This window comes from Erpetoichthys calabaricus, chromosome 6, assembly GCF_900747795.2.
Source record: "Erpetoichthys calabaricus chromosome 6, fErpCal1.3, whole genome shotgun sequence".
NCBI lineage: Eukaryota > Metazoa > Chordata > Cladistia > Polypteriformes > Polypteridae > Erpetoichthys > Erpetoichthys calabaricus.
In genome coordinates, this window is record NC_041399.2 from 65,028,761 (window position 1) to 65,041,912 (window position 13,152).

Here is a 13,152-nt window from a genome sequence, read left to right on the forward strand (position 1 = left end):
TTGTCTGTTCACAGCAAAATCTTCCACATGCAAGCACCACATCTCAAATCAACTTTAGGCCTTTTATCTGCTTAATTGTTAATGACGGACTTGCCCACACCTGCCCATGAAATAGCCTTTGAGTCAATTGTCCAATTACTTTTGAGCCCCTGAAATGTAGGGATTGTGTTAAAAAATGCTTTAGTTGCCTCACATTTTTATGCACTCGTTTTGTTCACCCCACTGAATTAAAGCTGAAAGTCTGCACTTCAACTGCATCTGAGTTGTTTCATTTAAAATTCATTGTGGTAATGTACAGAACCAAAATTAGAAAAAAGTTGTCTCTGCCCAAATATTTATGGACCTAACTGTATATATATTGTAACAATAGCGCTATATAATGCCCGACCCGGCACAGACTCACACGGAGGCACGTATAAAATAACACAAAAATGTTTATTTTCTTAACCTGTGGGGCACGTCTTCCCTGTGAACCCCACAGGCACAACACAGTCCAAACCACAAACACAAACTTACCAAACCAAAACACGCCCTTCTGACACCACCACTCCTCCCTTGAAGCTTCATCCTCTCCTCCCGACTCTGGCCGTTGAGTGATGGTGGCAGCTGGTCCCTTTTATAGCCCACCAGGAAGTGTTCCAGGTGCTTGGCCACCTGGTTCCAATTGCACTTCCGGGTGGGGCTGAAGATTGTCCAGCTGGGCTGTAGAATCCAAGCAGACCCCCTGGCGGACACCCCAGCTTCCAACCGGGCTGTGGAGGACTCCATCTTCCATGGAGCCCTGGGGGAAACTGAGGCACCATCGTCAGCCAGGGAAGCTGCCACCAGGCATCACAGGGGAGGTATTGAGCAGTACCTGGTTGCTCCCCCAGAACGTGTAGCAGGGGTGTCCTGACCAGGCGCCACAATATATATATGTATGTATGTATGTATGTATGTATTTATGTGCTCAAATTGCCAGCCTTTATTACACATTTACAAAATCTTGTAGTCTAATTACTAATAACAATAATAATAAGAAGAACATGACAAATAAGACAAACAATACAACTAAATAATACAATAATAAATAATACAAGAATAAACTGTGCTTTGCATACTCACAACTGTAAACCTGCTTTTGCACACCCCTCCACCCCCCCCCCCCCCCCCCCCCACGTGTACACACACACACACACACACACGTGTTGTAACTATATATTTTTTTTTAAATAACACAAAACAATAACGAAGATAAAACATTACTCCGCTGCTATCTCTGGATTAGACAAAACAAATCTAAACTTTCTAAAATAATAAATGATGGCTTTGACAGTAACTTACAAATAATATTTTAGTTTACTTATTTTAATTTTCCTGAAAAATCTTTTACACAATACTATATTTGTATTATGTAAACAACACTGAATTTTAATTTATAGCACACCAGTACAAAATATAAAATTAAAAAATCATGAGATGCAAAACCAACTAAACAGAAATAGACAATTTACTTTAAAATATATTTCAAGGTCAAATTCAGGTCAAATTCCGTTACAACGAAAATACTTTTGTTGTAATGAAAATTTCGTATTAATGAGAGTATTTGTCCCTACTTTTTGACTCTCATTTTGAATGAAGATAGAAATATTTTAAGTTCTATGTTCATGATGAGACTTTACAATGGTCGTAATGATAAATTAAATTAGAATATGATTACATTCTTATAACAAATTCCTATATGATTTATTTATCAAATGAAAGCAAAACATGTAAATTTTAATGCAACAAGAAGTAGGCAAAGTACAAGTCCAGCAGGTAAATAACAATGTATATTCATTTTAATCTTAATGTTATTCATATCAACATAAATTCAAAAATGAAAAATACAGTTATACAGTAAATGAGATGCACACTCTGCATTATCACTTTATTTCTGAAGAAAATCAGTAAGCTTGGGCTGTACAGTTTTTTTTTTTATACAACTCTCTAACAATACATCTTCCACCTGCTTTAGCAGATTGAAAACCACTTCATTTGCTCCCTCTAAGCAAGAAAGATCATTTCTGACCTGCTGAAATCCAGTCAAAGCTTGAGCAAGAGTCGTTTTCTCCTCGCTAAAAGGTCCTTCTTTGTCTCTGTTATCACTTGAACTCTATTCCTCAGGCTAACACTGAGAATACCTCTCCTTCCATTACACAAGAGCTGGCAGATTAGAATTCCTCCAAATGAAACAAAAAACTAATAATGTAATGTAAGAATATCACATACAGTAGACAATGGTGCTCTACAATTTCTCCATTACTAGCTGTTAAAAAATAAGGATTCATGGTTACCTCTGTCGTGCTCAGCAGGTCAATGAAAACTTTAGTTTAATGAGGTATAAGCTATGGATAAAAGGCAATACAAGTAGCTAAAATTCACAAGTGCTTGTTGGCATCTTTTATAAATAGTCTGTCAAAAATGTATCGTGAATTAGTTTCGTAAATGCAGAGGGATTTATATGATATACTGTATAAATTCTGAACTGAGCTATACTATGACTCGCACACAATTGACTAAATAGTGTTTTCCATCAACAGAAGTACCATTTACAATGGTAAATTTTTATCTAAGGAAGTTGTTTTGGAATTAAACATTCATAGTAGATAATGAAGGAACTGAGCTATATTGCTTCTAAGTAAAATCTTTGACTACCATGTAATGAAAGAGATATTCATCAGAGTTTATACTTAAGAGAGCAAACTTGTTGAAAAGGTACAAAATCATTGCCAGTTTACAGGTTTTTAAGGCTCTCGATACAGTTTATTTATTTAATGTATGACTAAAATGCCTTTTAGGGTAGGAGGAGTCTGTAAAGGTGAAGCAGTATTAACTGAGGATAAAATACTCTTGTTAAAAGATAAACAAGATGGCCACTGTGAGCAGACCAACAAACAGGAAACATATCCTTACCTCATAAAAATAATACATACAATCTGTAAATAAAATGTATTTCCTGTTGACTTTTGTTATAATACCACCTCAGGAACACAAAAAGCATGGTTTCTTAAAGGTTTCCTGCTTCAAGATGAATGTATTTGATACATTTTAAAGCTTTTGTTTTCATGCTTTTAAAATTTCAATTTCAACTTTTAAAATTTTTCACTTTAAAACAAAATTTCATATGGCAAATTAATATAAATCTTGACTGCAAACAAATAACTTACTTGAATGACACCAAACTTCTCCTCTAAATAAACCTTTAATTCCTTACATTTAACATATGCAGCACTGAGATGTCTGGGTCACATATATATATAGGAACATATCAATAGTGTAAAGGTATACTTTACAAGTCTGAAATTTAGAATTCAAAAAATTGCGACTGACTGTAGATTAGCCCATTCACTTCTGCAATTATTCAAGTCTATGGATACACCTTTAAAAGAATAGTGTGTGATTTAGTTCTACCTTTTTTGGCTATTATTTTTTATAAGATACTTAGGTTTTGTATTCTGTTTGATAAAATGTTGATTTTTTGTCCTTCAAACTTTGCATCTTTTTTTTTTTTTTTTTTGACTACTCCTCATTTGCTGGTCCATCTCACTAAAATACTGTCTCTCAAATTTTAAGTTAATATGAAAACTAATTAGAGATAAATGGCATTTTTTTCAAGAACTAGGTGTCTTAATAATAAATCAAAATCGAAAACAGACTTGTTATTGCTCATTAACCAAAAATATTTCTTTTTTTCTAGCAGTCTTAAAAAAATTATTTGATGTAATGTTCAGGATACAACTTGATTTGTTGAGAGGGCTGGGATGGAAAACATACTTTACTTTTGTTGCAAACACTTAAACAGTCAAAGAGAAATATACAAGACTAACCTTAACACAGTTTCCTTTTCACCCCTTTACAGTTACAGCCAAACTGTAATACAGGCAACCTTGACAATTTTTTATTAGAACTTATTATTTTAGTTATTGTGCGTCAAGTCTGTAGCCATCAAACATGCAGAGTGAGCACAAAACTGCATGTTTAACAAGGTAACTAAAAGGAACAGTGCTAACACTGAACTTATTCTTAAACATTTTGATTTTAAAGTCTTTGTAGTTAGAAACGTCTATCCCAGAATACATTGTAAAGAAGCAGGTTTAAGAAAAAAAAAGTCCTTCCATTTTACTAATCATGATACAAGCTAACCTTTCAAAAATGCAAACAGGCATAGGGCAGAAGAGATCCTGGAAGTGGCATGCAAAGAGATGTTTAAAATACAGTAGTGCTACACAGCATGTAAAGAGTAACACAATGCCAAAATTAGAGTGAAGTAAAGCAAAGAACTGTTCTTTTACATTTGAACATTCATTTTTGCTTGAGATTTTTTTTTTTTTTTTTTTTTAGTACAGTAATCCCTCCTCCATCGCGGGGGTTGCGTTCCAGAGCCACCCGCGAAATAAGAAAATCCGCGAAGTAGAAACCATATGTTTATATGGTTATTTTTATATTGTCATGCTTGGGTCACAGATTTGCGCAGAAACACAGGAGGTTGAAGAGAGACAGGAACGTTATTCAAACACTGCAAACAAACATTTGTCTCTTTTTCAAAAGTTTAAACTGTGCTCCATGACAAGACAGAGATGACAGTTCCGTCTCACAATTAAAAGAATGCAAAAATATCTTCCTCTTCAAATGAGTGCGTGTCAGGAGCAGATCATGTCACAGAGATAGAGAGAGACAAAAGCAAACAAATCAATAGGGCTGTTTGCCTTTTAAGTATGCGAAGCACCGAGGCACAAAGCTGTTGAAGGCGGCAGCTCACACCCCCTCTGTCAGGAGCAGACAAAGAGAGAGAGAGAGAGAGAGAGTTTGTTTTTCAAGCAAAAATCAATACGTGCCCTTCGAGCTGACATACAGCTGCACAAAAGATAGCAACATGAAGATAATCTTTCAGCATTTTTAGACGAGCGTCCGTATCGTCTAGGTGTGCGAACAGCCCCCCTGCTCAATCCCCCTACGTCAGGATCAGAGAAACTCAGCGCAAGAGAAAGAGAAAAGTAAGCTGGGTAGCTTCTCAGCCATCTTCCAATAGCGTCCCTTGTATGAAATCAACTGGGCAAACCAACTGAGGAAGCATGTACCAGAAATTAAAAGACCCATTGTCCGCAGAAACCCGCGAAGCAGCGAAAAATCCGCGATATATATTTAAATATGCTTACATATAAAATCCGCGATGGAGTGAAGCCGCGAAAGGCGAAGCGCGATATAGCGAGGGATTACTGTATATCCAAATTATATTCATATAATGACATTCAATCGGGCATCCTTACTAACGAAATTAATTAAAGCAAAGCTGAATAACCAAATATTTCAGAAGGTAACACTGTTTTCAAGAAAAAATCCCTGAAAGCCCAATTATATGATTGAAGCACAAGTGGCTGGATAAGACAGCAGTCTCAGACATGGCAGGACTAATTACACCCACCATCAAGTAGATAAAATTTTTAACCATTAGAATATTCAGAAAAATTGTGTTGTTTTTCTTCATAATGGTACAGAAGATTTAGTTGCTGTGGAGATAGCATAGCTAAAAATGCTGCTTTCTGTAAATTGTGCAAACTAACATTTGCTGACGAGCAAAGTGTGTTAAAGAATATAAACAGTGGAGCTCAGCTCACTGGGGATCAACTCAGTCGTTAACACCAAGCACCCAAAGACTCCTACCCATCAGACTACATTTACAGTAAGCTTAAACATTCTTCTTATCTTTGCTCCTGTTTCAAAATGCTTCAAAATGATTTTGAACGGTGGTACATATTTTTTTTAACCGCCTAAATTTCTGGAATTATTTGTTTTTATTGTGAACTACCTTTTTGTGTGTGGATTTGATTTTGTCTTGCACCTGAACCCTGCCATTTTAGACTCAGGTGGAGTTTGCAGATTTAACCTTAAATGAATAGATGGATGAAAAACAATGCCTGTTAAAAACAAAATAAAATAAAAATGACTATCATGCAACATATTTTCAAGTCCAGAAAATGATGAAGCTGACAGCTCTGCTTTTACCCTCAAATACTCTGATGATGAATCATTGTAAATATATATTGACTTCAAACATGGAACTTTGGAAGGAATAGTAACAAACTTCCATCAGTAAGTGGCAGGTTCCACTCATGGACACAACAAGCTGGACCTACCTTATTTAAATGCTAAATGCCTTTAAATGTAAACCCGTGGCATAACTAGGCTGATCTGACCACAATCTATACCATATGTTATTAGATGTCAAAAGATATATTATCATTAACAAAGCCAGAACCCCTTGTGTGTGTTGTTTGTTATTAATGCTTCTGTTTTTCTTCAGCTTCTGTAAACTGTTAATTCCCCTTTGGGGACAAATAAAGTATCTTTCTATCTCTCCATCTAATACAGAGTTGTGAAAAGTAGCAATTTCAAATAAATCTTGAAAAATTTCAAATAATCTCAGATATTACTGAATATAATTTGATTATAATTTTAATAAACAAAATATTAAAATTAATTAAGAAGTACAGGGACTGCCTTTCATGTATACAAGTGGCATTGGGACAAGACACAGAACAGGACACATGTTTGGAAGGAAAATTTCTAAAGTGAATGCAGCCAAAGCATGTTTATTGCTTGGTGAAAAAAGTCAAGACTACAAAATTAGCCAAGCTGTGAGACTTCATTTTCTTTCTCCATATACCCTTCCCTAATTTGTATTCATTAAAATATTTAGAAGGATTTCTTGCTTTCTAAATAACAGCCACACACAATCTGACGTGACGGCTTCAAACAAATTAAAATATTGTCTAATACAGTTATCCAGCAGGTAATCACTGCTTTTCACCAATACTAATAACAATACAACATATATATACCATATATACTGCCTATTGGTTATAACCAAACCCAAAGTTACAGATTAATTATGATATTCAAATTTGAAACACCAAAATTTTATATAGAACCTACAGTATTATTAATTTTACTACATACTGCTGTATGTACAAAATTCAAGGTATGAGTCAGGTGATACCTGAAAAGTAAAAATGGAATACAAGGACAAACTGGAAACCGCTTCAGGGCACGAGTGAAATGACTAAAACTGACAACTCACTGAATACATTTTGTGCCCATTTTTAAAGTTTAAAACATTAAGCCTTCCAACAAGGACACTAGTGACCCAAGGGGCTTTGAAACAATACACAGTGAATAAGATGTGTGCAGGGCCTTTAAAAGCTGAAAAAGCTGGATGTGAGAGACTTTCATCTAAAGTTATTAAAACATTTTGCAGATTAGCTAAAAGCTGTAATGAAATTATAAGTTTGATGCTGTTCTTGTCTGTCATACCTGAAAACAATACTGTACAATTTTAAAAAATTAACCATAGTCCAAGAAAACAAAACACATATTAATTTCTGTAGTAAAGAAATCTCTTAGAAGGCTAATAACGGCTCACACTGACAGGATAATGTGATGCTTTACCCTAGTTTCCACCACAAATGAACAGGCCAGTGGATAATGCAGTCTCTCTCTGGTCCCACACATTGCCATTGAACAGTTGGGCAGACAAAATGATATGCAAGTATAATCTGAACCAATTATTCCCTTTACTTTAACACTAGAATTACCAGAGCCAACGAAAAAACTCGTAAATCCGGCCCACCTTAAATCCCTTCGCACCTCTCCGTCAGCATCTTTTGTCTTCTAAATGTGTCGATAAGCTCAAGTAGCAAGCAGCCTGCTATGCTATCCCGGCCTTCCCCCCCCCCCCCCCCCCAAACGCCTCAGGATGGGTAAGAAGTTCTCCCAGTTCCTGCCTTGATTAATTATCTGGGAGTGAGCTACCCAGAATTGTAATGGGTAAATAATTTGATGTGTGTTTTGTGTCTACAACAATCGATGTAAACACATCGTTAAAACAGAAACGTTTTTCATGTTTTAGTAATAAATAACAAAATGTAGACATGAACTCAATATTATACAATAAAAACATACTTTTGATTTGTGTCTGTAACAGCCAGTGTAAATTTATAGTACTTGTAAAAGTTACCTTTTTTTTTTCTTCAGTTTTATTCTCTCAGTCACGATCACGATACAACACCCATACCACACACCCCCAACCCCCCCCCCAATAAACTGGCGCCGGAACTGACGCAGTTACTTTTTAACTGAAACTGGGAATTACTGTAGATGTGAGTGGTATTTTGAGACAATGGAACTGGAAATTCTCTGACCTGGAGGGATAAAAGCTGACACACAAACGCTGGTGAATCTGCCTTCTTCGTATCTCACCGTCACTTGAATTTTTTTTATTCAGTTTTATTGAGTGTTCCTGCTCATGCTGAATTAGTATGCACCATATGGTCCATGATGTCAAAGCCACACTGACAAAAAACAGAGACATATGTATATATGATATTTGGAATAACTCATTTTATGACCTGTATAGTACATTTCGGAAAACATTGTGGCACTGATGCAACATTATTCATATTCATTCACACGCCTTTTTGCACTTGTAATCAGTGACCTCGTTTTTTTTTTTCGATCTTGCCAGTGTCCACTTTTTGGTGCACAGTACTGTTTCTTTTGTACTCCAGGACATGCAGAGGAAATAGTACAGAGAGGTCAGTTCCGCTCTATATGCAATCATCAGATTCAAATGTCAACAGTTCCCACACCCCCAAGGACTGTCCTTTCTACATTTACACTGTTGCAATGTACACACTTCTCTCTGTGCTGTGGTTACTATTACACTGAAGGGGCTGGGGAAGCAGCTGTCTGGGAACAGAAGCTTGTCAATGTTGCATCCTCTTTTGCTTTATCCATCGCCTTTTCTTGTAAGAAGTGACGACGATGCTCCTCTGCAAGGTGATCCATGAACGCTCTTCTTTTCTTAGTGGACCCCATGCATGCCTTGTACAGTACATGTGCGTTGATCGCCGCCAAGTCAAGCTTGTTACAGCACAAAGCAACCGGCCACCTGCGTGCTCCTGCCGTACTGAATAAGCTCAAGTACGCTCACGCATAAGTTGACGCACAATGTCAACGCAGCACCGGGCAAAAAAGAAAGTGACAAATATGTGACATTTTGAAGAAATCATTGTATGACCTGAATAGTACCATTCAGAAAACATCGTCACACTAATGCAATATTATTTGAAAACGAACAGCGTCAGATCAGCTGTAAATGTATGGCATTTCTAAAAGTTCGCTTTTTTCAGTCTTATTCTCTCAGTCACGTTCACACTCACTATCAATCATGACCAGCTGAACAAGTGCCAGGACTTCTTGTTTTGGTCACAAAAAGCCATGCAATTACCAGAGGCTGATGCTTCTGAATGCCATTCACCTGGCAAAAACATACACAATTTTTTCTTACTTTACATATGTAAGTGTGCTACCTTTACCTTATTGATTTTGTCATATAATTGCAAAAAAGAAATACATACACACATAACTTTTTACGTCTATCAACAGCTGAACCAGTGAATCAAAACCTGTCATCATCACCAATTTAACAGCCATTTACCAGGTTTACCCAGATAAGCCAATTGTTACCAAAATGGTTTTTTTCGCTCCATTCTTTGCAGTCCTGGCCATGTTTTGAGGTGAAACCCATTCCTTTGAATCTTTTGACACCACCTCCAAGCACTTGTTTTTTGGTCTCTCTCTTGGAATTATCATTTCCCCCACCTTACACTCCACATGCACAAACCACCACCACACCAAATCTTTCTCTTAACTCAGCCTTCATCTTTTCACTTTGTGACACTCCACATATCCACTTGACCATTTTTATTTATGTTCTTTCCAGCTTTGCTTCATATTACATCTTCATCAGCCAAATCTCACATTGCTCTTTACACAGTTTTCATATACATATCCATTCATTGCCATAGAGGCTCCTTTACAACTTAGCATGAGGAACAGCACCTGGAATGTATTACATGTTTTTCTCACTCTCGTCACCACTGCTGAGTCCACACCTCCATCTGTATTCACCTTATCACCCATGTAACAGAACTTTTTAATTCCTCAAAAACAACTCCATCACCTGTAAGAGTTGAATTTGTACCCTGGTTCAAACTACACCTAGCTGATGACCAGGTAATTGTTGGAAAGGAGCCCAACTTTATTATCTGCTGGGTTTGTGCTCAAGTTTCTTATTTTTATCTTCTGAACTATTAAAATAATGTATTTTAGTTATGGGCAGCACAGTGGCGCAGTGGTAGCGCTGCTGCCTCGCAGTTAGGAGACACGGGTTCGCTTCCCGGGTCCTCCCTGCGTGGAGTTTGCATGTTCTCCCCATGTCTGCGTGGGTTTCCTCCGGGCGCTCCGGTTTCCTCCCACAGTCCAAAGACATGCAGGTTTGGTGGATTGGTGATTCTAAATTGGCCCTAGTGTGTGCGTGGTGTGTGGGTGTGTTTGTGTGTGTCCTGCGGTGGGTTGGCACCCTGCCCAGGATTGGTTCCCTGCCTTGTGCCCTGTGTTGGCTGGGATTGGCTCCAGCAGACTCCCATGACCCTGTGTTCAGATTCAGCGGGTTGGAAAATGAATGGAGGATATATTTTAGTTACTTTACAGCAAAAAAATAAACAAAGCTTAAAAGAAAAAGGTTATATTTAATGCATAATCATTGTTCGATTGTTATGCTCAGGCTAAGTTTCCTGTCGATGTATCTAGCTGAATTATAAAAAAATTAGACCATTGTTTAACAAACCATGGGAACAAGGAAAAGGAGCAAAATCTCAGGGTTGCATTTAAAAAGTCATGTACTCCTAAGCTAACAGTACTCTCAATCAACCTAGTGGACGGGCTTAATTGTGGTTATTTAAGGTATCAACATTTCTCATGTCCCGTTGGCAACTGGGTGTAACCAATCATGTTAAAAGTTTTGATTATGTAATGAATTCCTTGGTATTGTGATCTAATCAATGAACTGTATAAATTTACAGCAGAAGCCAATCTTTTCCTTTGTAACACTTGCTAATAAGATATGCTGAGTTGCCTCTTGAAAGATAATAGGTAAAGAATAATGATTGATGCATTCTCCTGCCTGTGTTAATTGCCTGAACGGGACACCCAGTTGGGGGTGCCCGTTAAATTTCTTCCACACACTGATATCCCAATTTATATTTACTACATTAGCATTTGGCACCCCTCCTGCACACTTTCTACTAGGAACAATTATACTCACCACCTTCAGATTCCCTTCATACCAGCACATTACATGTTCCCACTTCCAAGACCCCAAGCATTGGACAGATTTGCTCAAACCATTGTCTCTACTGCACATGCTGCACAACCTCACATCCACTTCTCTCTTGTTCCTTTCACCCCCATCAATTACCTTGGATTTTTTTCCTGTATTTACTTTAAGGTCTGTCAATTCCAAATCATCTTTTCATTTCAGTATCTCCTCCTTCATTTCTGATTCACTTTCTGCTATCATTACAAGATTATCAGTGTACAAGAGCTCCCAGGAAAATCCCTGGTCACCTCCTCCCATACTATTCCTAGTGAATCCCAACCTTCACATCAAAACTTTCACTTTCCCACCATTCTTACTTCCTCATACACTGACATGACCGTAGACACCCATTCCTCCACATTTAATGTTCTCAGTGCTCTCTTCACCATCTCTTGCGGCAGCCAAATGTATTTTCCTGATCTACAAATACATAATGCAGCTTCACTTCCTTCACCTGATGCTTTTGTACATTTCCCTTACAAAAAAGACACATCTGGTTTTCCCTTGCCAGTCATTAAACCAAACTGCATTTTCCCAACTTTTGTCACACACTCTTTCAACCACCTTCATAGTGTGCTCCAAAAGCTTAATTACATAATATAACAAACACTGCAGTAAATTGTCTCACAACATGTAAACTAGAATGAACATACTTATTTTCCTGTCTACAGGAATCCTCCCTTTATGCATAATTGCGCTGCACAGTTCTGTCAACCATTTAACTGCAAGGCCATCTGCTGTCTTTAGCATTTCTGAAACCACTCTCCTTTTTAATGAGAGTCTGGATCCTCTTCTTTCAATAACTTATAGCTTGACCCTTTCCTTAAAGCAAACATTATCCCATTAAATTTTTCTCATTCACACGCAATCACATAACTATCAACCATAACATTCCCTTCAAATATTTTCAAGAAATTCATACATGTTTTCACAATCCTGAACAATTTCCTCTTTCTTTCCACATTATACAGCCCACTCCCGCCTTTTGGCTTCCTTCTGCTCTCAAAACTACTTTTCTTGCATTTCACAGCCTTGGTACATACTTCCTCTTGTTTAATTCATGCAATGGCTAAAAAACTAAGCAAAGCTGTCCTGCATAATCTTCTCCAGTAATAAACTTCTCATTTTCCTCCATGCTTTTATCAGCTCTCCTATCATAATCTATCATGGTCCTTACACCACCAGATTCATATATCATAACCTTGTTCTCCTTTTTAAACATGGTGTTGAGCAACTGCATCATCAAACTTCAGAATCCTTTAAACCTCAACCCCTCTGGTGCCAAAACTAAATGCCCCATAGACTCTCTTATTATCATTAGCACTGGCCTGAACGTGTCCATGCAAGTTACCTCCCTTTATAACAAACTTTCCTATGAGCTAAAACTGGCATCACCTCCATCAACCTGTCCCATAACTCACCTCTGTCTTCATCACTTTTGTCAACCTATGCAACATATACAGAGATTATATTCATCAGTCACTTACCAACAATCATCTTAAAAACTACAATATGTCCACACACCCTCTTCAACTGCATTACTCTGATTGCTCATATTTCTGACATACAGTAAGTACACCAGCCCTAGGACTGCCATCTCTGCTCCCTTGTCACAAACAAATGTCTCTCTTCCACTATTCTCACTAAGTATTTTCACACATTTACATTTCAATCTTGTCTCCTGTACACAGCACACATTTACTCACCCTTCTTTTGAACATTTCCACCACTTTTCCTGCCAATAATCTTGGCTGAAATGTTGCGTTTCTAGCCTTATTTTCCTTTTATTCACCGGGGAAATTATATTTACTATTTTCCCCCTTTCGTCGAGAAAGTCTTTAATAGACTTTTTATTATTCAAGGACTCCCTAGTAAGGCATACTAAAGTTATATGTGGAAATGTTACATATGTT

General features: G+C 37.3%; 1 protein-coding gene across 2 annotated transcripts in view; it reads right to left on the reverse strand.

The window, feature by feature from the left end:
- The window catches only part of LOC114653365 (transcription initiation factor TFIID subunit 4-like), a 333,979-nt gene that overhangs the window by 254,113 nt on the left and 66,714 nt on the right, over positions 1-13,152 (reverse strand). The gene's annotated exons all lie outside the window — the stretch shown is intronic.